General features: G+C 37.2%; 2 long non-coding RNA genes across 4 annotated transcripts in view; one reads left to right on the top strand and one right to left on the bottom strand.

Moving 5' to 3' along the window:
• LOC117070162 overlaps window positions 1-26,785 on the bottom strand; it is a 75,433-nt gene that overhangs the window by 27,387 nt on the left and 21,261 nt on the right. The window contains exon 3 of the long non-coding RNA XR_004431811.1: window positions 25,468-25,576. This is a non-coding gene — a long non-coding RNA (uncharacterized LOC117070162). The remainder of the gene's footprint in view (window positions 1-25,467; window positions 25,577-26,785) is intronic.
• LOC117070161 lies at window positions 11,936-26,483 on the top strand. 3 transcript variants are annotated; one of them, XR_004431809.1, is made up of 7 exons: window positions 11,936-11,996; window positions 14,561-14,650; window positions 14,977-15,059; window positions 19,775-19,987; window positions 20,789-22,382; window positions 24,707-24,794; window positions 26,425-26,483. It is a non-coding gene; the product is annotated as an uncharacterized LOC117070161 (long non-coding RNA). The 3 variants fall into 3 exon arrangements; XR_004431810.1 differs by lacking the exon at window positions 19,775-19,987 and having other exon boundaries at window positions 14,561-14,730; XR_004431807.1 differs by lacking the exon at window positions 19,775-19,987.

A 26,785-nucleotide genomic window follows, 5' to 3' on the forward strand; every position in this document is an offset into this window, starting at 1 on the left:
GAATTGGAGGTAAATGTGTACATTTGTGGCAGAACTGAAGAAAATAATGTATACTTCACATTTTTAAATCTTTGTATGCATACACACAAATATATATTTCTTTATATATATTTCTTAATAGTTTGAATAATGAAACAATCTTCCCATTTGAATAAGTAAGTCTAATTCAAAAAGTTAATTATTCAGACTCTTTATTTTTAATTAATATTTTAGTTTTATTAGAAAAAAGAACAGAAAACCCTAATCTTATTGTTATCAGAAAACTGTTTAAAAATGTATCCCTCCATTTTCATTAAACACTCTATTTGCTGATTATGTTGAACACCATATGCCATATATAGTTCTTCACACATATATGCTACTTCAAAATAACATACTTCATTTATATAGAGAGTTCACAAAATCTCACATACACATAAATGAACTCCCAGTGATATTGCTGAGTTCAGTCACACAGAAACATATTTTGATGTTTTTGAGCACTTATTACATCCCAGGCACCAGCCTAAGTAATCAGGTTAAAAGGACAAATAGTACACAGACTGCCCAGTCTCTGACCTTGGGAAGAAAACACTTTAGGCAGTAACAAAAAGATAATATAGTATAAGGCAGTATATTCAATATAGTGTGAGTACAAATAAGAAAATGATCAACTCTTCCTGAATGATTTGGAAGACATTGCAGAGGAGGAACGATTGAGTTTGAACTTCAGTAGGAGACTAACTGGAAGTTCTGGGAGCAGGTAATGTAGGTGTTTGAAAGAGTTGAGCAAAGGCAGAGATCCTGGAGCCCAAAAAGGAGAGTGAGAGAGGACTTGGGGTTGGTATGTTCTTGAGCTGGGTAATAATGGATCTGAAAGAAGAGTCGAGAAAATGCCATGTGTGTTAGAAAGTTATCAAACAAGAAAAAAGCACCAAAGTTAAATTAAAGTAGCGAAGTATTACCAATATATTTTAAGACATTTCATTTGTATAAAGAATAGAAACTAACTTAAACTGACATAAATCTCCTGACCTTTCTTTTTTTTTTGAGGCGGAGTCTCGCTCTGTCGCCCGGACTGGAGTGCAGTGGCCGGATCTCAGCTCACTGCAAGCTCCGCCTCCCGGGTTTACGCCATTCTCCTGCCTCAGCCTCCCGAGTAGCTGGGACTACAGGCGCCCGCCACCTCGCCCGGCTAGTTTTCTTGTATTTTTAGTAGAGACGGGGTTTCACTGTGTTAGCCAGGATGGTCTCGATCTCCTGACCTCGTGATCCGCCCGTCCTGACCTTTCTTTAAACACACACATGCACGCACACATGCACACATATATCCAGGTCATAAATTTTTCCTATGGACCAAGTGCATGAAGTTGTCAGGAAAACTCACAAGCACCAAGGAAGAGAACCTGGGAGGCTCTCAGAAACTGGGAGATTCCTGTTCCTTTCTCTCTTAGGAGCATTTTGGATCTCTGTTTTTGCACTTATCTCCATCTGCCTTGTTCACTTTCTTCACAGATTGTCTCCTTGACCACAGCAGATGATGAGTGCTCCGCATTCCTGAGTTTGCATGTCCTCTCCATTTGAGTTCTGTGCAATCCAATTTTGTGATGAGACAATGTGATAGAACCAGGCTGGAATTGTCGAATAAAATAGTGACACATGGCAGGGCTGGCCAGGGCTGACCAGGTTGTCTTCTGAAAGCTCTTTAAGGGGCCTTAATGGGCTCAGCATGTGCTAGATTCTGTTGGTTAAGAGCACAGATGTTGAATCTAAATTGTCTATGTTCAAATCCCAGCTTCAACTTGTCTCTTACATGGTCTTGGACCATTTGCTTAACCAGATATAATATACCACATCACCACCATTTTGCTTGGATAAGACCACCAAGGCACAGAGAAACTCATTAAGCAGTTCAGTGCATACATGAGTCAGAACATGGGTTTGCAGTCTGACCCTTGAACATAGGCTTTTAATTGATAAGTTATTCTAATTGTAAGGAAACACATTTAGATACTTTATTTTCTTGCTAAGGCATTTAAAAATATTTCTTTGCTATGCAACAAGGACTTTTACTCAGGCCAGAAATTAATGATAGAGGAGTAAAGGGAGAAAAAAAAGTTGGAAAAGAAAGTAGTTTGTGTTTACTTACCCACAAAAATATAATTTCTTTGAAAGGAAATGGTATAATAAAATTTTATTGCATCAGTTTAGATTTATTTAAAACATTTTTTCCAATACATATATTTGTTGTTCCAGATGGATCTCTCTGTGAAAAATAACCTTTATATATTTTGGTAAACAACTTGGACAGCAAATTCTTCCTAATTCTTTTACTCTCCTCAACTCCAGAAGACTAGCTCACTGTCAAATTCTGGATCACTCTGAAAAGATCTAGGCTGGTTTTATAATATTATTTATCTTTATTGCTGAAAACACAGCAGATGAAGAAAAATGAAGACAATTTGGTAAATAATGGATGCAGAGATGACTTATTGTTTTTCTGCAATGAGAAATAAGCACAGTTTATTATGTGACCTTTTTTCAAGTACCTGTCAAGAACTCAGAAGTAATAAAGCCTTACTTGCAAAGAGTGACTGATTAAAAAGAGATATACACTTAAAATGTTGTATCTTTTTATTAAGAGCTAATCTTTTATTTGTATTTTCATAGAAATAATGATATTTATAATCCTCCCCTCAGAAAACCCGTGGCTGCCCCCCATATAAAGCACACAAACTCGCCTACACTTGCTGATTACCTTTTTGGATATATTTCAGTTTAAAATGTATTAAAAATAAGATGTTTTATAACATATGCATGTGTTTTCTCCTTTATAGAAGGTCATTTTGGATTTTGATCATTCTTCCTCTTGCTGGCTTTGAAGGGAGAAAGATCTTTTGACTTGTAAGGATCTGTAGTGTGCAGCTCCAGGCTTTTATTTCTATGAATAAGTGAGATGTTACCAGTTTCATTTCTAATACTGATTCTAGAATTTCACTTAATTAGAACATTTTGGAACTAGGGGTATATAACTCAACACCTTAGAGTATCCATGAATGTCATACAATATCACTGTAGTGCAGCTTCAGTAGTGCAGCATTAAACAAATTGGCACATTGAAAAGATTTTGTTTCTTTTGCCTTCACGGTGTTCTAAATTTTTAAGATTATTCACAAAGAAAACAAGATGATTTTTGTTTGAAAGGCATAAACATTTAACACATGTTTCCTTTGTGAAGCCAAGTTTTTATTAAGAATTTAAATGAAAGCTCTTTTTACATGAACAGTTCTTACTTAAGAGCAGAAATGCCCTCTGAAATAAAAACAAAATTAATAAAATTAACGAAAACACAAAAAATGTAACTCAAGTCACAATAGAAAAGCTTGCTTATTATAGCATATGGAAGGGGACTAGGTAAAGAAATTTAGAACTGACTTTATAGAATACAGTATCTAAAGAGTGTCTTTTCTGGTCTGTACTCTGCCCTGTAATTTGCAAGATGTTGAATTATCATCCTACACAAGAAAGAATGTATTTGGGTTCAGTGAATCAAATGATTGCTTGGCCAAACACACACACACACTCACACACACACACACTCTCTCTCTCACAAGGAACACACTTAAGTAATAGTATATTTTTTAGTTTCTGAAAGCATCAGAAAGGAAAGAAAGATTTCCTTTGAATTTCACAAGCAATAACGTTATAAACTTTTAATTTTACTATCAAAGCTCACAATATTAAAGAAGAAAAATTAGGAAAATATGAGTAATACTTTAATAAAATATATCCTACCCCAGGTATAGTTCTGTTTTGCCATCATATTTTTATGCAGTTGTTTGTCTTTAGGTTTTGAAAAGTTTTCTTAGAAATTGCATTTTTTAAAATTTGTTTAATACTAGGGATATACCTCTGAGTGAACAGAAAAAAAAAAAGAAAAAAGAAAAAAAATCCAACTAATGAAACCATCTGGGTATAAGCTGTTAAATTATTTTTTTAAACAATGTATTTTCCATAGCTCTTTTTCCTCCTTAAAATTAGCAGGATTTGAAACCCTTACTCAGTTTCTTTAATAAGAGATAGGTTGCCTTATATTCACTCAGAAGAAAGCTTACCTTGCACCTTATTCATAAACTGACCTGAAATGTGAAAGAAATAATTCTGCTAGGACATCCTGGCAGCAACTAAAAAACGAAACAAAATCTTCTTGTGTGCTCATGTATATTCCCAATTTTATACACAGTGCTCAGTTGTTTTTTATTGCTTCCAGAGGAAATAAGCAAAACGTGTGTGTGTTTGCGCATGCACACCTACACACGTGAGAGAAAGAAAGAGAAAATGTGTACAAATGGGCATATGCATGTCTTGTGTTCATACATCATACCGGTAACTTACTTGGTTAGTCTGATGACAGACATGGTAGGAAAGTCATCTCGAACATAACTAGAGAACAAAGGAATTTACCCAAGCAAGCCGATGATCAGGGACACAAAGGCTTATCTCTTCTCCAGAAGTCTAATCACAGAGTAGATGGCTTTGTGATATATTTTTAGACCTGATATTTTAGGATATTAGAGGTTCAAAGATTGAAAAAAAAATGTTGAGTCTGCTGTGTTAAGTATCCTACAGCAAAACAACAATGGAGTCTATCAACAGCATTCCTCTTGAGCACTTTCCCTGGCACTGTTAGAGTGAGGCAAAATCAGGACTAACTAAAAATTTGTTGTCAATACATACTGTTCTTTTCTCTATTTCCTTCACCCATTTGTTTCTCTACACCAGTCTTGAGATACACATACATACACACAAACACATTCTGACACCATAGAAATACGGGTAATTCTTAGCCATACAAGTTGTTTCTAAGTCTTTGCTTAATTCGCCCTTTAAAATTAAACTATGATGGGTGAAATAGATGCACAATTGCATTTATATCATTACTCATCTGTGCATTCAGCCCACAATAAGAACTGATTTTTAAAATAAAGAAGTTATGATTAAGAAACTTACAAGTTTGATGTTAGAGCAAACGAAATGTGTCCTGTGCCTTTAATATGTAAATCTATTGAAATCCAGTCCTTGACATTGTGAGGATCACCCTGCTTATTCCTTTATGACATTTCCAGACTGAAGGTGCAGGAGGGGGCTCACATTAATTTGCTTTATGTTTGACTAGAGAGGCTTCCCATAACTATTAGAGTCCACTTTGGGCCCACTTCATTTTAGAGTTGGTGTCAGTCATTTGAGAGTGATATGCCCTGTGGCTGGGAAGAATAAACACATGATATATTAGGTAAAGCTTTGATGTATGGGGGTTGCTGAATGCCAACACCTCTTTCTGAGGACAGGAAACATCAGAATGTGGGAATGAGATTAGGATAGGAAGGGATATGACAGACAGGGGCCCAACCAGCCTTCCTGGAACTTTCCAGCTCAGAATAAACTGAATGGGTGAAACCAGTATTTGTTGTTTTTGTTTTGGTGTGTTTTATGGTGGTTGCTCTGAAGAGCAGAATGAGATTCCAGCACATAGTGTTTGTTTCCCTTTCCATTATCAAACTTTGAAATTAAACAAAACATTTAAGAGCTGATATTATACATTGATCCAGAACATTTCAATCTCAACCACTTGTAACAACTGGCCAGAAATTGACTAAGGGTCGGCATATAAATCCCCGTATTTTGTCTTCTTATACTCCCAAGTGCTCCATTTTTGCACATGTTAAAAAGTAGACTTTTAAAATTCAATATAAATTTGGTTTTAGAGCATGGGAAAATAATGGTCTGTCCCAGAAACTACAAAGATTTTTTTCACTTCTTTGGGTTACAGAACAAATTTATGACTGACTAGTATATTTTCAAGTTGGGAAGTCAATGAATTACAGCATTATTTAGTGAAAAGCTTCAAATTCCCAAAAAAGAAAGTTTCACCCAGAGGAATGTGTTTTATTTTTGCACGTGCTCAGCATCAATTTGCTCTACCTTATCTGCACTTCATCTTGAAGCAACTATATGTTAGCCTGATTTGAACATAGGCATTTCCATCATGATGCAACTGGTTTTCATGCTAGATTACATGGTTCTTACTGAGAACTAATTATTTCATATAGTTTTAATACTGTTCAGAGTCTTGAGAATCTCATTGAATGATGATGGGCATATATTAATACCTCACAGATTATATTAAACAGGCATATCTCACATTCTGATTGTATTGCCACTCTTTAGTCCTTGCACTGGGTCCTGCACATTCAGGAATGGTCTCCTATTCTGTCATCTTGGTTAAAGAAAAAAACGCGTTGCCCTCTTTTTTACCCAGTGAGTAAACCAACAAAGTTCCATTTGTTAAAAAGGAAGAATCTGATTTAGAAAAATTACATATCACAGTTAAAATATCAGATTTCTCTCCCCAAAGCCACACATTTGAGCCTTTGGAAGCAAATTGGCAACCCCAGAGGTCCATCCCTCTTCTCCGTTGTTTGCCTTAAACAATCCAACAGCATGAGGACAACAGAGCAAGTTAAATGTAATGAAAGTGGCTTTACTATATGTATGTATATAAGAAAAGAAATATACATGTATGCATTTCAAGCAAGGGGATACATATTTCTATTCATTTTAAATAACCCCAAAATAACAGTGAGCCACAATGATGATTGTATTTTAGCAGTTACGATAAAGAGTAAAACAGTTTCTGTCCTAGAAAAAAGAAAAAAAAATGATAGTAGAGAACCCATATTTGCACTTAATTTCTAACTTTCTTGCAAGTGGACCAAGACTAATGGTTTCTTATCAGAAGCCTAGAATCTTGACGCATCATGATTAATAAACAAATAAATATTACTCTTAATTTCCTTCTGTGGATCTCTCCAAGTTGGTTAGAGTTATCTTGAAGTATCTGAAAGGGATAAGATTAAACTACATACCTCAAAATATATAATATGTATGTACTTATTTTTATAGCATTTATAACAATGGTCAACATTTACCTATTGTTTAGGTTACACAATATGCACTTACATATTGATAGCATTTATAACAATGGTTAACATTTACCTATGGTTTAGATTATGCCAATCATGCTCCTCTGCTAAGGACTTTTGCTGCATTTCATAGCCTTAACCACCTAGATGTAGTCACTTTTGGCAATATCCAGGTAGTCATTTAGTTTTGGAAAATTAGAAAAATAAAATAAAGATGTCCATGAATTGCTCTCCATACTGACATATTCTTATCAACATTGCCAATAAGGTTTTATCAGCCTCAGGCACGAGGCAAATCTATCTTATTAGTGTGAAAACTAATGAAAGATCATCCTGACAATGATAATTAATTGCAGTTGTTGACAAGGACTCAGTTCCTTTACACTCCTTTGCTGTTGCTCTTTCTCGGTCTTTCAGCTCTGTTCTCTCAATTAGACATATGAAAAGTGCGGCCCTCCCCTTGGAGAAAGAAGCTTTTAGATTAATCATATTATCTTAAGGTTCCAAATCTCCATGCCTGCGTGACCTTTCTTCCGTTGGAATCCATTATCTTAAACTATCACAATAATCCTGGCTTTAGGGAGGGAGAGAGGGAAAAGGAATCAAACCTAATAGATGGCAAATAAGATTAATCTATGATCTAAGTGCCGATTACACTTGGCCCTGCCCTTGAACACCCAGGTGTAACCTTGAAATTCACATCCGCTAAGACACAGCAATTGGATTGAGTGTCCCTCAAGGCCTTAAGGGCAGCTGGCCAAACTTTACCCATTACTCCCCAGCGAGATCGTGGGCTGTCTCAACCTCCAACTCTTTTTACTTGTGGAATTTGGCAGCTGTGCTTTTTCATGTTTGTTTTGGGATAGTTCACATTTTTTAGATAAAATACTTATTTTGGGTCCTTGATTTTTGTTTGTCAGAAGCACCAGGCCATGGAGGGAATGAACTTTTACCTGGACCTCACAAGAGGAAAACAAATGATCCAGCTCCTCAGAATCTGATAGCTCCACCAAAATAAATTCAGTCTTTGCTTCTTTCAAAACACTGACATACTGATCCTTAAAGCTACATATGTTTAAGAACAACCAAGGGGAGAAAAAAAAATTCCCCCTTGTAACATTTGTCTTCTGAACTTTGAGCTGATTATTTTTCTTCCACACGGCCCGAGGTCTTAGAAAGGACACCCTTTTGGTAAGATGGAACATGACATCGGGAAGTCCCAGCTACCGGTGACATAGACAGGAAAAAGGATTATATAGAGAAAACAGTTTCAGCCAAAGAGAAGTATCACTGGGTCAGATAGAGAGAAGGGAAGTAAAATAAAAATGCATTCTCATTAACAGTTGGCCCTGTCTGCAGAAATTCAAAGTTGACCAGAAAGAATGTTCTCTCATTATGCTTCTGTGTTGTTCAGATCTCTAAATGTATTGTAACCCTGGAAGATAGAATAAAATTAAGTCCAAAATAAGAGTAAGAAGCAAAGTTAGGTCTAAACGAGGAAAATATTTTAAAAATATTAGAGGTAAAACTTGGTGGGTAGAAAATATGACCATGTATCCCCAAAAAGGTAGCTAAATAAAAAATGCTAGGGATACGATTTAGGGAACTCACACTCAAACCGTTTTTATCAGTGTTACACGTATCTTGGGAGTCTCTCTCTGGCATACTCCTAGGGACAAGTTCTATCTAAAAACAACGACTCTTGCGGTATTCACTTTGTGAAGGTTTTCTCAACTGTCCTCTTAACAAAAATTAACACATATTTGTTTTTAGTTCATACTGAGATTTGTAGGACAACGACCTCAGACCCACAGTTCCTGAGCAATTATTCTGTAATTTTTCTTGTCACTTTATAATTTAATTCCTAAAGTATTATAAATAAAATCAGTCTTATAGTAATCTCTATTTCTTTTTTTTCTCTTTTAAAAGTAAATCATTTGTTTTTTTGTCTTAATAAGTGTAATGAAGTAGGTATAGAAACACCATTTTTCAGAGACCACCCTTTGGAAACAATTTTGAAGCTCATTTGTCAAGAAGAAATGGCTGGTTACAAGTTCCTGGGTGAAACAAACTGCATGATCTAGAACTCGTCGCTTTAACATGTCGGAGTCTTGATTTGCACAAATGTAAAAAGGAATATGGAAATAAGTCTATGTCAATTCAGGGTTGAAGATTCAATAATTATATGTATAAAAGTGTCTGACAATAGCTGGCTGATTGGGTTGAATCCTAGCTCTGTTGCTTTTAACTGTGTGACCTTGGTTAAATTGCTCAACCACGTTGTATTTTAATTTCCTTATTTGAGAGTAGGAATTAACAGTATTTACCTTATAGTGTTTTGTTGGGGCTAATATGAGTTAAAAGAGGTAAATTGCTTAGAAGATATTTAAGAAGTACTGTGCAACTGTTTGCCATTATTGTTATCCTTGTTGTCATTATTAGAGTCTCAGTGAAAGATACTCTTTTTTTTTTTTTTTCGGCGAACTCAAGAACACTGGAAAACAACAATACCACTGGTTTCTTAGATTTTTGCAAGGATCACAGCTGAAAAAACATCAAAGAAATGAAGGATTCTGAAAGCTCTGGTAAAAACACAAAGGATTCTTAGAGGCTTCTTTTCTCTTGTGAGTTAGGACAGTGCCATTTTGACTGAGTGTGGGAGCCCTTGTCAGCTGTCCTGGGAGGGTTAACTCACACCTAGGCGGGAACCTAATGCCATTAAGTCAGGGAGAGTAATGAAATTTCATTTAATTTGTCAGGAAGAAAGTGCTAATGTTAAAAGGCATTTAATAAAAAAGGGAGAGATTCTTTGAAAGGGAGTCCTTAAGTAATTACTTCAAGTGTCTTATGCCTACTCACCAGAATATTTACATTAGTGTCTTTCGGTGCCAGTGTGTAATTAAATTAGTGCAGCATTTACAGTCCCTGTTTTTTTTTTTTTTTTCTTTTAAGGAAATGTGATTTTATTAATATTCCTCCTTTAAAAAAGAGAGAAAAAATAACTTGATGTAATCAAATCAAATGTTGGCATATTTTTGTTTTTGAAAATTTCTTACTAAGAGAATTGCTGAGTTAAAGTTGCGGGTGTGTGCAAGTGTTGGGAAGAAGTGCTGATTCCAGGGCAGAGTGGCTGTGCTCCTTCCTCATCTCCACTCACAGAAATGCCATCTTTTATCTACTCAGACCTGACATGGAGATTCAGATCAGCAGCCAGAGACTGTAAGCATATTGCAGTGGATATCCCTGCCTAGTCCGTATTCTTTTTGCAACTTGTCTGCGAGGCAAGGAGGGATACAGATGTGCGAGTGAGGGGAAGTCCGCAGGAAGCCGGGTGAGCAGGCTCATCCCTCATCACTCCGTGTGCACAGAGCAGCTCAGGCTCTCACTGGCAATAGCAAGAGGAGTTAACTAATGTGCTGGGAGTAGGTGACGGCCCATGGGACCACGACTAAATGCATTTGTACCTCTACCGGCAAGTCACATTGAGGAAAATGATTCTTAAACATTTCTTTGGAAGTAACTGCTGCTGTTTTCCAGATTAATTTATGAACATCCTAATGAATGAGTCTGTGCACTGATATCATACAAATGTTTTCCTTTTATCAGGTCTGTCTTCCAAGGGGTGTGGGCAAGAGCATTGGCTGCTGATCGGAGACAAAATAAATAAGATATAGAAAATGAAGTATAGATTTATCTCATACAAGGGATTTGAATATTAAGAGAGGTCAGGTGATCCGAAAAGTGTGTAAACTATAAAGTGTTAGTAATTCTAGCTACTATTATAACTGTAGCTGGAGAGATCTTACTAAATTTCAAATCTGATTGTATCACTGTCCTTCTTATTATCATTCAATGGTTTTCCACAGCCTCAGTGAAAGCCTGAACTTTGCAGTAAACCATGCATCACCTCTGCTAATTTCCAGAAGTTGCATCCGTCAGGAATCTGCTGTTTTTCAAAATATCAGAATTTAAGAATTCTCTTCAGAGGTCTTCAGAATATAAGAATTCTCTTATCTCTAGACCTTTGCACATGATTATCCCTCTGTCTAGAGCTGAGCTGCCCAGTGCTTTAGCCACTAAGTTCTTGTGGCTATTTAAATTTAAATTTGAAAAAAATAAAAAATAAAATGAATGAACATCATTTAGTTGCTCTCATGCATTAGGTACGTTTCAAGCCCTCCATAGCTGTATGTGGCTGTGGCCGCCATATTGGAATGTGCAATTGTAGGCCATTCCTTTATTGCAGGGGTTTCATTAAACACCTCAGGTTTATAGCCACCTTTTCTACCTTCTGACTTCATCTTTAATTTTTCAGCTTAGCTATCACTTCCACAAGGAAGTCTTTTCTACCTCCATCTCACGCCTTCAATAAGAGTTGGGATGTCCTTTTTTAATATCCCACCCTATAAAAGTTGCCTATATGTTTATCTGAATTTTCTGATCTAAGATGAGGCCGATATTCTGATCAGCTCATGAGGTCAGAGTCTTGTCTTCTGAATTGATCAGCATTATATTGTGCACTTGGAAAACAAATAATAGTGAAACCATAATGGAGTGTTTATTAGGCACTATTCTAAGCACTTAATATGTATGATCTTACTGAATACATAAGTAAGTACTATTTATCTCCTTTAGTACATAACTGGCACTATTGCTATTCCAATATTGCAAACAAGGAATCTGAGGCACAGAGAGATTAAATCACTTACAGACACCCAGAGAGAGATGGGAGGGTGGGGCTAGGCAGCTGAGGTCAACTTAGGCTCTGAACCTCCATGTCCTTGGCGTTCAAACAATTTTTGTTGAACAAATGTAGGAGTACCTATGAATAGGCAATAAAGTAGACAGTAGTCACTCTTTTCTAACGTCACTGTTTTATTAATTGTACTGATTTTCCCACCAGCCTGACTGTATAAAGTATCATTTTGTTTTAATAAGTGTTTTATGCTTTCTCCTTCAATCCTCAACTGTAGGGTGAATAAAGAAGGTGTATTATACTCCCTCTACAAGTAAGAATCCTGATGTCTAGAGAGGGTAAGCAAGATAAAAGGCTAGTGGGCTGATACTATAAAGTCAAAGTAAGACACAGCCTTGGCAACTATTCAAGTGACATGATGCATATGGGCAATGAATCCAAGTCATCAACTTTGATTTTCTTTGGCATTAATGTCTTAGTTTTCTCACTGTTCAAGTCATATTAATTGGCAATATCATTTCTTTCTCATAACTGCATGTGTTGCTAATGTTATTTGTTAGAATGAAATAACTAGACATTGTTTTCAACAAATTAACATGTCTATAAATAGGTCCCCAATCAGACATTAAGCCTCATGACTATTGTATCAGTACAGCTATTAGTAAATCAATAATGTGGTTTTGCCCATAGACTATTTTTAGTATTTCAGATTGAATGTTGATCCCACAAAGAAAGAGACCTCTTTAAGGCAAATGTATTTAATACAAAATTTTGGTTTAAGTGAGATTCTCATTACGGCTGAAGCTTAAGACTGTATCTTTCTGCAGGGTCTAAATACATTAGTAAATATGAAAATGGAGGGTTAACTGAATCTCTGTGGGACTATATTCCATTTTCTTGGAAAATCAAAGCATCAACATGGATGAGTTGGTGTTTTGGATTTGGTATACTCAAAGTAATAGCTACCTGATGCTTTGAGGACTTAATATTGAGCAAGTGATAGTCTATGACCTTCACCTATATTGGCCCCTGTATTCTTGGCAAGAAATCTATAAAGTTATTATCTTTTATATGCAGATGAGAAAGCTGAGGCATAGTGCTATAATAATGTCACCAAATCATACTGCCAGGGAGTGACTGACTGTGATTTGAACTTATATAATCTAGTTTCAGAGCCCATTTTCTTAACCACTATTCTTTATTGCCTCCCTACCAACAGGTTCAAACACACATGCATAAATATATACAGAGTTCTAGAATAGTTTTTCTTAAAAAGTGAGAATTATAAATAACTTTCTGTGTTTTATTGGAGGGTGCCATCTAAAAGGAAAATGCCATTTGGATTGTCAACGCAGATTTAAAAAGAGAAAAACTGCTAAATAGAAAACTATAAGAAGGGATTTCTGGTATAATTGAGCTCTTCAATTTGATTGAGGAATTTAGCTAGTTAGATAAGACTATCAGTTAGATAAAGAAGACTATCAAGGAACAAATATTTTATAATCTATTGTTTACTTTTATTTTCTTACTTTTCAGTATAGTATCACTTTTGTCCAATGGTAGCAAAAAGCTTCTGTTGGTTTTTAGATCATTTTTCTAAGTCAGTGACACTTAATAGTGCATATTGGTTGGGTGCGGTGACTCATGCCTATAATCCCAGCAGTTTGGGAGGCTGAGATGGGCGGATCACAAGGTCAGGAGATTAAGACTAGCCTGGCTAACACAGTGAAACCCCATCTCTATTAAAAATACAAAAAATTAGCCGGGCATGGTGGCTGTAGTCCCAGCTATTTGGGAGGCTGAGGCAGGAGAATCGCTTGAACCCGGGAGGCAGAGGTTGCAGTGAGCTGAGATCGCGCCACTGCACTCCAGCCTGGATGACTGAGTGAGACTCTGTCTCACAAAAAAAAAAAAAAAAAGGAAAAGAAAAAAATGCATATTCGTCTTTAAATAACCTTGTCTGGCTGCTGTCTAATATTGGTCCATATAAAGCTAAATGTATCTCCTCTTTTTCCAAACCCAAAGGATAGAAAAAGTAAAAATAAGGTAGCTTAAAAATACATTCACAGTTCTTTATTAGCAAGCGCTTCAGTCAAAAACCCAGGTGTAATTTTTCTCCTAATCACAAAGTGTCACTAATGACATTTTACAAGTATATTGACTGTATTTTCTTGAGAGCTGTTTATAAGTGGATAAAATGGTTCATCCTGGTGTTTGGCCACCTTCCTTACTTAGCAGGATTGACTGGAGATCCGATCTGCCCAGGTGTGCTGCAATCTGTCCTTTAGAAGAGAGGGAATCAGAAAACACGGACACTACCAAAAATGTCAATTCAAGTGGAAAGAAAACACGTCCTGGGTTTTGAAGACCCTGAAGTAGTTGAAAAAAGATAATGGGTGTTTTTGACTCTAAAGCTCATTCTAAGGCGGGGAAGAAAAAAAAACAGCAAATCACTTTGCTTTTCCAAAGAATTTTTTTGAGAAATGTGGCATTCCACAGAAGAACACAAAACAGCTAAAGCTTTTAGATGGAATTAAAACAATTGCTGACATTATGTAGAGCTAAACTACAGGCAAAGAAAACATTGAATGACCCAAAATCATGTATGTGGCATTAAAAAATATCTATATTGAAATGGGGAAAACAGATTCAGAAGAAATGATTTGTAAGGATGTGGTTAAAACTATTTCTATACTGAGTTCTATTTGTTTTACAGCTAGTGGTGCACGGACAGCATGAAAGGTTATCTTTGACAAGGTTTTAGCTATTATTTTCTTCCAGTGAAATGGTATTTCTTGAGAAAAAAAGGTCTTTGGAACAAAATAACAATAAATCCTGATTTAGATACATAAACCTGCCATTGATATCACATAATATCAGTGTTCTTTCTCACTCGATACAGGCGTTTTAAAGATAAATGGTAAAACTGAACTGGAAATCCATCTGGCCGGCTGCCTGCTCTAATGAATAACCCCACTTTGGCTCGTGCAATGTAAGCAGAAAGTTCTCTCCCGGCCTCTTTCGTCTGTCATGAATCTACAAGACAGCCGACATAATATCTGGGCGACAACGGTGCGCTAACAGTGCAGTGACTTCCATTTTCTTTGCTTTCTATTGATTTTCACTTAATAACTGGCGAAATACTAAACGTCCGCCCTGAGTACCTAATAAATCCTGCCTGAGCTTTTTATTGAGGAGAATTTAATAAAAACAACCATTGCGGCTGAGGGATTTTTCTTCTGGACAGAACATAGGGGTAGGGGACAGCGAGGTTGGGGCAAAAGGAAGCCATTTGATTTTTTTTTTTTTTTCAAACAGGACTTCTTCCCTTTGGAAAGCAGTGTGGTGGCAGTGTCACAGGCATCCTGTGTGTTTGCAGCAGGTTCCTTCCAGAAGCAGCTGTAAGTGCCACCTCCAGGCCATCTGGCCAGTGTGAGGAAAAGAGGCTGCAAGGGCTTGGCAAAAAACAACTTTCTGCTCCTCTGGTATCCCTAGATAACTGATTTCAAGTTATGGGCAAGGACTTCCTTATCACTATCAGTGGCTGTCAAAAATTTATAAGCATATTCATTTCCCTATTCAACTTAATTGGTATTTTGGATTTGACACTAGAAAAGCAAGTTTGACTTGCCTGTTGGAGTCCAAGGATACCTCCAACAGAATTCTAGACAATAAAAGAAAGGGTAAGTGTCTGAGGGGAGGGGATACTTACAAGTTATTCCATTTAATGCTAATTTGAGCCTTCCAAATTCATTTTGGGGCAATCAAAGAGCAAGAGGTCTATGCATGGCTTTTTAAAACACAAAGTTTTAACTTTGTTTAACTGTGCATAAGCTTCTAGAACAATTTCTGTTGTTGATGCTTTAAAAAAATCTTTTTCTTTTCTGTGATGTGATTTAAACTCATAGCACAACTTATGGCTCCCTCTACTTCCTATATTTTAATTGATCTTGAGGTTATTTTCAAGTCACTGGACTTAATGAACAAATATTTTAGAATTTCTTCCTTTACATACACTCATTCCTGTCTCAATAAAATGTCTAATCAAGAATACACATGTGTAGAAAATAAAAAATAGAAGTACATACCCTTAAAGTGAAGTTAGTTGTTTCTGTGATTGTATAAAATCCATGGACCTCAAGTTTGAGTATCATTGTTATAAAAACCACAGTCACTCAAGCCATACATGACACAATTACTCATTAACTGGGCAGCTTTTCCTACAGAACATGGGAATATGGGGACAGAGGGGTCATGTGATAATGATGCAGGCTTCATGTCATGGACCAGTATTGAAATCCTAGCTTTTCCTCCTCTGAAGTTGGGTTACTTTGTCCATGAAATGGGGATATTCTTGCCAAACTGGCATGATGGACATCATCTCACCAAAATCTCAACAAGCATGTGGGTACCCAACAGATATTGTTGATTTATTTTCACTGGGGTACTTCGATAATGAGAAGTAGTTAATCAACCGGGTTAGGGTTTGAAATTGACCAAATCTCAGAAATCACCCTGATGCGACTTAACTCTTCTCTGCCTCAGTTCCCTTATCTCTAAAATGGAGCTAATATCAAAGTTTTTGAAACTATGAAAAGAATCAATGCACATTAAGTCCTTAAGAGAGTTCCTGATGTAAATTGTGGACCTGGGGTGACAACGGTGTGTCAGTGTAGGCTTATAAATTGTAACAAGGGAGATAGGGCTGGGTGGAGCAGGGGAGGTGGGGCAGCAGTCAGGGGGCAGGGGCTGTATGAGAAATCTCTGTAACTTCTACTCAATTTTGTTGTGAACCTAAAACTATTCTAAAAGAAATTAAGTCTATTTTGAAAAGTTTCCCTGCACATAGAAATACTTCAAAAATGTTGGCTCTTATGTTTTACAAATATTGCTCAAAAATAACTGAAAGCAATTTGTAAATTTTTACAAAGAAGAACTTGACCGTTATGTCATTCTGATGATGGGGCTTTCATTTAATTTAGATAGCAATGCCTTTTTGTTAACTTAGATTTTTCTTTTTGAGTATTATATCGTTTCTGTGCCCAATTCTTCCTGAAAGGGGAAATGGAAGTAAAAACCTTTAATATTTTCCTTTTTTCGATCATTTGATTTCTTCTCCTTTTCAGAGCAGTCTCTTTTATATTCTTGTGAAACCTCATCTGTTCTTCCCTGGGCAAAATGTGTTGTTTTCATTATTTTAGATAGGCTAACACTGGAGAAAATTCAGCAGCTCACAGTGTATATCCCCAAGTTGGAATGTGGGGATGGACCGTTCAGACGTGGAACTCTCAGGTATTTGCCGGACTGGTCTGTGTTAAGACCTTTCATCGGTTTACATAAAGGTGTATTGCTATTCAGATAATGTCTTCCCCTGCTCAACAAAAGGTTGTTGTACTGAGTTGTGATTGTGACAAATGATTTACTATTAGGAACATTCTGTAATTATTGTTCGGTGGGACCGCAGACCGATACATCATTAACATGATAGACGGCCTTTTATATCAGCAAAAATAACTAAATTAATAAAAATGGCTTCATTCCAATCCCTGTCAGAAAGCCAATACTCAGAACAATCAAGTAGCAGTGATACCTGAGAAAGCCATAGTTTATATCCCCCAACAAATCAGGTTTTATGCATAAGCAATAAAATATTTGTATATATAATCTCTGTAATATGGATCTGTATATTATAAGAGATTTTATGGAGATCAGATCTAAACATTTATATAAGATATATAAATATTTTCTTCCAAATGATTTAAATTTATGTTTTTATGCAATTGGATTGCAGTTTTAGAATATTAGAATTTGCCTTTGACATCTTTTCTTTCAAGATGTCTTAAGCATGGAGAAACATTTTAATGTAGATTCTACAGACTAAAGTTTCTTTTTTCCTTTCTCTTATTTTCTTCTCTTTTTCCTTTCTCCCTTCCTTCCATACTTGCTTTCCTTCTTTCTTCTTTCTTTCAATCCTTTCCTCCTTTCTTTCTTTTCATCAACAAACCCCTAATTTATGCTTTAAATCCTTAGCCTCACATTTCTGACATTTCTACTCAGAATGAGAGGAAAGAAAGATCTATTCTCAGTACTCTGTTGAAATAGACTTATAGAAACGAAATGCAGGCTACAGGCATTCATACAAAACCTTTGAGGTCCTCCTAAGTAGAAATCACAATTACATTTCTAGGTTTTTTTGCACTTTAGTACTGAAAATAAATTTCAATTAAAAAAAAATGGACCATTATAATAATGGAGACCTGCATGGAAATCTAAGACTAGGAACTCTCAAGAAATCAGAGAAGGGATAAAACGGAACTCAACTGTTTTCTATTATTTTCTTCCATACTTACTTTCTCTCTTTCAGTATATTTTTATCCACAATCTCATATCCAAAACTCGTGGGATGAGATGTGTCCTGTAATTCAGAACTATTAGGAGTTTGGAAGATATCTTGGCCACAAAGCCCAATACTATCTGCCATCACCAGGGTGCCTAGGGTGGCATCCATTAATATGTATGCAATGGCACATATGAATACACACTAACTGGGATAAATAAAGACTGCATCATCCACATAGGTGTGGGTCACGTTTTGCTACAAATGAAATCAATTTAGGTCAAAAATAAATGTTGTGTAGAGACTTTTAGATTAAGGAATTGCTACTGAACTGTTCAAACCAACTCTAAGAACCCTGTTAATTTAAATATAATCTAAATTCACCTTGAATCCATTCATTTGAACATTTTTTTTAAAGACTTTATTTTTTTTAGAGCAGTTTTAGTCTTACAGTAAAATTGAGAGGAAGGAACAGAAATTTCCCATATACTTTTTAATTTTTATTTTGAGACAGGGTCTCGCTCTGTCACCCAGTCTGTAGTGCACTGGCACAATCTCGACTTACTCTAACCTCCGTGTTCCAGGTTCAAGTAATTCTCCTGCCTCAGCCGCCTGAGTAGCTGGGATTACAGGTGTGAACCACCACACCCAGCTGATTTTTGTAGTTTTAGTAGAGACAGGGTTTCACCACATTGGCCAGGCTGGTCTCAAACTCCTGACCTCAGGTAATCCATCCATCTCGGCCTCCCAAAGTGCTGGGATTACAGGCATGAGCCACCACGCTGGGCCTCATATACCCTCACATTCTTACATGTAGTGCCTTCCTCCCATCTTCCACCAGACAGGTGCCTTTGTTACAACTGATGAACCTGCAGTGACACATCATCACCACCCGAAGTTCACAGTTTATGTTAGTGTTCATTCTTGGTGTACTTTCTGTGGATATTCCATTTCATTATACATTTGTCCTTTTGCACATTCTGACAGGGTTGTTCCACTCTTTTTTTTTTTTTTTTTTTAATAAGAGACAGGTGTCTTGCCATGCTGCTCAAGCTAGTCTGGAACCCCTGGGCTCAAGCCATCCTCCTGCCTCAGCCTCCCAAAGTGCAGGTATTACAGGTGTGAGCCACCATACCTGGCTTTTCCACTCTTTGCAGGAGCTTGAAAATAATAGAAATCACCACTTAATAGATACTCAATAAATACACTTTATTGGTTGAGTAACTGGTATTGTAACATCGTAGCTTTTTAGAAATGTGCTCCTGTGACTTCATACCTCTACAGAAGTTGGAAGGATCTAAATGCTTCAACCTCTGATAAACTTTATTCACTGATAAATTTATTCTCAGAAATGTTCATACTTTGTGGAAAAGGTATAAAAATAGTCAATAATTGTCTACATAGTAGATATTTTATTAAGTAAAGACATTATTTTCAAAGCCAGATTTCTATCTAAAATGATTTTGAAAAATGTTATCATAGCTCAGTTCTTCCAATGCCATTGGCATAAATGAAATCAGTGTCAGTGGCTGGCTATAAATGAAAGAGTTGTACAGAATTGTAGCTCAAAGATGCTGAGATGATATGAAAAGTCATTTTAATTCTGAAACTAAAGAAAGGAAGAGTATTGTGCAAGGTGAGGGGAGGCATGCAGGTAAGGGATCTGGTGCAACCTTTCCTGGGTAGTCAGTGAGAGAATCATGCAATTGTTTTTATGGCTAAAGCTTGATTGAGACCTATTTTAAAACTCGTCTTTTCTGCTTTGGCCTTCTCTTAAAGGAAGACAAATGCCCTTGAAAAGGAGTCTTAAAAGTATGATTCACGGACTTGGGAAGAATTACAGGATGCAGACAGCCTAGAGTGGTGCCTCCTCCCCCCAAAGGAGTTCACATTTCCTTCCTCTTAATCTGAGTGAACCATTAAAAAGTTAGTCAGTTCCCTGGAGGCTCTTCCCAAGGAATCTCCTAAAAGGAAATACCCTGCACTGGAAAGGTAATTTACCTAGACAGGATTTACAAAGCTAAGTTCCAGTTCAGAGATAACCAGTGGCTTTATATGGGCTGGTGTATTGCTCCTTTTAAGGATTCTCCCCTGAAGTTAGTTAACAAATCAAAAAGGTAGGCAGAAGAACATCAAGAAAGAACACACTACCCTTGCACATTTTATTTATTTATTTTTATATGCAATTAAGTCCTCAAACGGATAGTTTCACTACTGTTGTAATACCAAACTGTAAATATGCAATACATTGATTTTTTTTCCCTGAAAAATAGACTCGTATTCAAACCAGAAACATTTTGTGTTCTATTCTGAGAATGTTTTTAATTATTTTAGCTAGTGGGAAAACTTTTCTTTGGGATAGGGATGTGGGAGGGGAACAAAAATCTGTGCTCTGGACCTTAGGGAGTGCTGCGGTAATTCAGTTTCTGAGGTCTTCAGGAAGCCGGGCTTAGGAGTTGATTCCCTTTTATGGCTAAATAACTCTTATGAATTTGCCTTTTCAAAGTCCACTGGAAAGTGGAAAGAGGAGCATGATTACAGAAAGCTGCAGCTGTGAATATTTGCAAAGCAGCTTGGTTTCCCATCTCTGTCAATTCCCTCTCCCCTGCCCCCCCACCTCCAGCAACTAACATCTTAGCATCTTATGCAGTAATATGATAGAACTGTCAAGAATGAATGAGGACTTTAGGCCGTATTAATTCCCATCAACAAACTAATGTCTAATGTTTTGTAGGCTACAGATAAGAAGTTGACCACTGCATTACATTTATCAATAATTTTTGCATTTTCTAGGGTTAGGTTCATGGAAGGAATTTTTTTCCTGATGGTCGTGAGAACGCTGTCAAGATTTTGTTGCTCAAATATGATCAGAATACGCATTTGTCGTTTGCACGCTTTTTCCTGGAAGGAAATGGAGAGGAACTGCAAACATGGAGAAACGTAGAAAAATCCAAATGCTGGAGTTGGAGTTGGCTTATATAGGGAAGCCTCTGCATATTGAAACAAATCAGGGAGACTGGGTCAGGCCAGGCAAGAGAGGACAGCACATTCTCATCTTTTACTTCTTCTGAAATTGGAAGTACAGGATTCTGAAATTCTGGTAGATTAGACAAGAACAACAAGCATCTTATTGCCTCAAGGAACTTAATGTTTTGCAGCCACAGGGCAGGATTCCGATACCATACTTTATTAACACAAACTAAAGTCAAGAAAGAAAGAAGTTTTGAGAATGCCTGGATTTGTATGTTTTCAATAAATAATACAACTCTTGCTGTGTGAAATGAAAGGCAGATCGTGAGAAAATGTATGATTCTACTTATAGTCAAATTTAAATTATCTGATTATAGGACAAAATTAGGAGAGACTTTAAACCTGTCTTTTTAGTGCCTAATTTGCTACTAAAAATAGTAAAACTACTCACATTTGATAAGCAATCTGTCTTGTTATTTCTTGTCCTATGAACTATGAAAAAGAACTAAGAAAAATTCCCTTCTTTCTTTTTTCTTTTCATAAAACTCAATCCAGGGCCTGCATATTATATTCACATCTTTCTTGTGTGCTTCCTTTTGTATGTTTTGGCCACACTGGTGGAATTTTCTATGATAAGAGGACCACCAATCCAGTATGCGTGGTGTGGGGTTGGCCCGTTGAGTGGGCCTCACTGGGCCTCCGGGGAAGAGGGCCAGGAATTCACAGGGCTTGATTACCACCAGGACTTTTTCTGCTTTTAAGTTAACTATGTTCTTCCTGGTAAATCAACGCCTCGACTTTGGAGATTTAACATCAGCTCTGTGATTGAGCAGAAACTCTGAAAAGAAGATGTCCCAGCAATGCCTACATGACCTTTCTCCAAGCTTGTTATAAGGAAAATAAGTAGGTGTCCCGAGAAAGGGAGTCATTGGATGTGGAACTACCAGGGGGACTTAAATATTATTAAACTAGCTTCCATGGTGACATATGTAAACAAAAGTAAACGTGTCTTTATACATACAAGATAAACATCATTTAGCTTTTCATTGTGTGTCCCTAACAGTTGCATCTGCCTGCTGTGCATATTTTCTTTTTAAAAAAGCATAAAATTAAATTTACCAGGACTCATCCAATTGTGATTTCTCTATTTACTTCCTATGATCTAACCCAATCTGGTAAATATTTATGGGACACATATATCATTAAAGTGACTGGGTTATATGTTGGTGAAATGAAGATAGAGTAGTTAATACTGGAGACTGGTCAAATGGCTCTGTTAGTATTCAAGTTTTCTGTTCTTAATATGGTTGTTAGTATTTTGTTTTTGACAGGTTTGGTTTTATTACTGTGACCAATTGTTTATCTCTCCTTGTATCCATGGCCTATGATGTGTGATTTTCACATGTGACTTAAGGAGGTAAGTATATGAACTTGTCCCTTGACTTAGGGTTAACCATATGACTTGCTGTGGCCAAAAGAATAAGGTGGAAGTGACAGCACGTCCTAAGAGGCATTGCATGGTGTTGCTTTCTTTCTTATAATTGTGCTTAGCCATGAGAGCATACCTGGGCAGCACCGTTTGTCCCAAGGGGAAGACGAAGATCATAGAGAACACAATCAGCTGAGCCATCCCAGCCAAGCTTAGCTGTGATCAACTATCTCCCAACTGATCTCCAGGTGCATGAGTGATCATAAGCCCTAGCTATCTAAAGCCATTGCCTTTTGTAATGGTTATATAGCAGTCACAGTTAGATGTATTCTTCCATTCATTTATTAATTTTCAAACATCAGTTGGACACTTCCTAAGCCCCAAGTTCTGTGGCAGAGACCTGAGATACAAAGTGCAAATTTCCAGGGAAAACAGAAAAATGGAGCAGTAAATAAAATAGATGCGCAAAGTGCTGAGATAAAAGTGTGCCTTGGGTATACTATGGTGAATCCTTAATAGGATGGTATAAGAGGCATTCTGGAAGAGGGATAATGCCACGCAAAATTTTAAAGAGTGAATAGGGATTCAGAAGGCACTGACATTGGATTTTGAAGAGAAAAAGAGTAGACGGGCATTCTAGGCAGAGAAAGCACTTAGCATTTGCAGATACCCTCATGCTGAGAAGGATCCTGGTACTTTGAGACCGCAGCAAGGAGTCTGACACAAGGAGGAACCATGCTTTGCATTTTTTTTTTTTAACTCAACATGGTACTTAACATAGCCGAGTCAAGTATGGTTAAGAGATGTCTTGGCAGTACTATTAGGCACTGTCTTAAGTGGAAACTAGAGACAATGTCTAAGAAAAGTCACCTTAGAGGTACCCAGCATCCTATGTGAATTCAGACCTAACTGCTTGAGAATGTCAAACTAAGGCAGGAAGCCTTTTGATTATTTGTGGTGTTTTTCTCTTCACTTCCTGCTTTGATCCTATAGCACAGGAACTAAAGTATTCTAAGGGAAACTACTTCCTTGGGATTTTTGGCGTGCCTCTTACCAGGAAATTGGTGGAAGTGTCAGGGGTACTCTTTTCAAGAGATTTCCACTTAAACCAAGGGTGGGGGTGGGGGGTGCATCCACTCCCTAACCATTTAAGGCTTTAATCTTTTGTGGTTTGCATATTTTCTCCATCATAAAACTTCGTTGAGAAACAGTTAGGAAGTCCTTGAAGGTCCTATCATCACTTTATCTTAGCTGCCAAATTATAACTCTGCCATTTATATGAAACTATTAAGTAGAGAGATCTAAAACATAAGTATGTTCCAATTGGAAAGAGGTTCTAAGGTAGATCACCTGGCGGTTTTCCCCTCATTTACCAAGTTGGAAGAAACTGCCCTAAGCGAAAAAAAGATATATTGATTCAAGGTCCCATTAATTATGGACAAAAATGGAACTATACCCCTGGTTCCCAAGCTGGGGTGCTTAGCACCACCCAGCTCATGGATTCTTGACTTTTTATGCAGCACACATTAAACCTAAACCATGGACAAAACTTAAATAGAGAAAAAAAAAGTGTTTCAAGTGTCTTAAAGCAAGAAATAACAAAAAAGAAAATGGCGATTGGAATCTTTAAGAACTGAAGGAATTTGCTTTTCAGGTATCAGGGTAGTTTTAGAATGGTAAAACAATTAATAAACTTAGCATGTAGGTGTATGAAGAAGGGAAAGATACGGAAGGGGAAGAAGAGGAAAGAAGACACTACATCTTTAAATTGAATTGAATGTTCTGTGACTTTAAATGAAAGCTCTTCTGTTGTTGGGCAAATAAATTTAAACCACTTAACATGGCAGAGAAGGTCAGGCAAGCTTATTATAGTGATCATAGCGTTACAGCTATTGCGATTGACCGCTGCTCTCTGGAATCACCAATAATCAGAGACCGCAAGCTGTGTTTGCAGAGAAAGGTCATCATTCATTTTTTTCAAAGCATTAATATCTTTTGTTTGTTTGGCTCAACATGAAACAGGAATCGATAGAGGTAATTCACAGAGCAATTAGCCCCTCATCTGTCAAATGGCATCTGGGTGTATTTAACAAAAAGACCTTTGGAAAGGTTTAAAAAGGAAGAAAGTGCCTGTACGATCAACAATTTATATTTTCTACATGACATGTTGTGTATGTATCTGTAAAAAGGGGGGCCTTGGGAGTAAGAAAATATACATAAAGCATGCTATAAATCTACACTTCAGTGTTATGATGTTGCAGTGTAGAGACAGACCCTAAAAAGCTCTGATTACATCCTCGTCTCATTCCCAGGAAGACAGCAAGCAAGTGGCATTTGGGGTCTTGTATCATGTTGGAACACAGCCGTAGTACATAGACTTCCTGAAAAAAAGACTTCCACGTAAAAACATACTGTGGACACTGTAACAAATTGGAGAGGGTCAAGCATCAGGAACACATGTTCCCTTTTGGCTTCAAAGCCTGTGATATTTGTGCCGGGCTAGACTGCTTCCAAGACAGGTCATAGCCTTGCTGTGCCGCCCATCAGCTGGCTTGGGAATAAGTCATTGATGGAGACATCTTTCTCACTGCTCACCAGTGGCCACACCACTCTTGTGTTAACCCTCTCTCTACATCTAATTTGCCAATATTGGAATGAAAAGCAAAATGCAAAATTAAGTTAAAAGACTTTTTGTACTCTCAAAAATGAACTATGATCTGGGTCTGTTTTTCTTTACTGAATTTCAAATGTGTGTACTATGGAATGAATGCAATACATATCAAATATGTGGACTTAAAAAAAAAATCAGCCTAGAGACTTGTCTACACGTTTACACGAGTGCTCTTACTCTCAACAGGACCAGATGTATTTTTGAAATGTATTTTCTTTTCAATTCTGGCTTTTTTTCCTCTTTTCTTTTTTTTTTTTTTTAACTTTTCTTTCTTTCTCTCCCCCTGCACTCCCACCCCAGCCTTCTGCCTTCCCTTTTATTTGAGTCTTCTCCCAGGCCATAAAATGATGGCTAAAAATGAAGTCATAAGATATAAAAGAAAATGACACAAGTTTTGCTTACCTTGTGACTTGTTTTTGGTTTTGAATTTAATTTTTTTTTTCTTAATATCAGAGCATTCCAACAGTTCCTTATCCATCTCTAGGGCTCTTTCTGGATAGCTGTGTCTTATCTGAAAATTATGTAATATAGTTAATTTAAAAAGCAAGCAGGCCAGGCACAGTGGCTCATGCCTGTAATCCCAGCACTTTGGGAGGCTGAGACAGGAAGATCACCTGAGGTCAGGAGTTCAAGATCAGCCTGGTCAACATGACGAAATCCTGTCTCCACTAAAAATACAAAAATTAGGCCGGGTGTAGTGACTCACACCTGTAATTCCAGCACTTTGGGAGGCCGAGGCGAGTGGATCACGAGGTCAGGAGATCAAGACCATCCTGGCTAACACGGTGAAACCCAGTCTCTACTAAAAATTAAAAAAAAATTAGCTGGTCGGGGTGGTGGGTACCTGTAGTACCAGTTATTCAGTAGGCTGAGGGAGGAGAATGGTATGAACCCAGGAGGCGGAGCTTGCAGTGTGCCGAGATTGCACCACTGCACTCCAGCCTGGGCGACAGAACGAGACTCCTTCTCAAAAAAAAAAAAAAAAGCCAGGCATGGTGGCACATGCCTGTAGTCACAGCTACTTGGCAGGCTGAGGCAGGAGAATCACTCGGGAGATGGAGGCTGCAGTGAGCCGAGATCATGCCACTGCACTCCAGCCTAGGCAACTGAGAGAGATTCTGCCTCAAAAAAAAAAAAAAAAAAAAAGGCCAAAAACAAACAAACAATAACAACAGCAACAACAACAAAAAAACAAGCAACTTTGAGTAGAGTCACATTGTGAAGAAAATATCTAAGCAAAAGACTGAAGAGAATCCTCAAGTAATGTTGTCTTAGAGTGGAGGGATTATGGAGGTTATTTTTGTTTCATTCCATTTCCCTATTTTCAAAATTTTCTTTTTTTCTTTCTTTTTTTTTTAGGTGAACTTTCACTGTTGTTGCCCAGGCTGGAGTACAATGGCACGTTCTCGGCTCATCACAACCTCCACTTCCCGGGTTCAAGTGATTCTCCTGCCTCAGCCTCCCTAGCAGCTGGAATTACAGGCAAGTGCCATCACGCCCAGCTAATTTTGTATTTTTAGTAGAGACGGGGTTTCTCCATGTTTGTCAGGCTGGTCTGGAGCTCCCAACCTCAGGTAATCTGCCCACCTCAGCCTACCAAATTGCTGGGATTACAGGCATGAGCCACCATGTCCAGCCTCAACATTTTCTATAATAAACATATTACTCTTTAATTGGAAAAAATAAAACATTACTTAAAATTAATGCAGTAACACAAATA

The sequence above is a fragment of the Trachypithecus francoisi genome, unplaced genomic scaffold (assembly GCF_009764315.1).
Source record: "Trachypithecus francoisi isolate TF-2019V2 unplaced genomic scaffold, Tfra_2.0 Lachesis_group3, whole genome shotgun sequence".
NCBI classification, from domain to species: Eukaryota; Metazoa; Chordata; class Mammalia; order Primates; family Cercopithecidae; genus Trachypithecus; species Trachypithecus francoisi.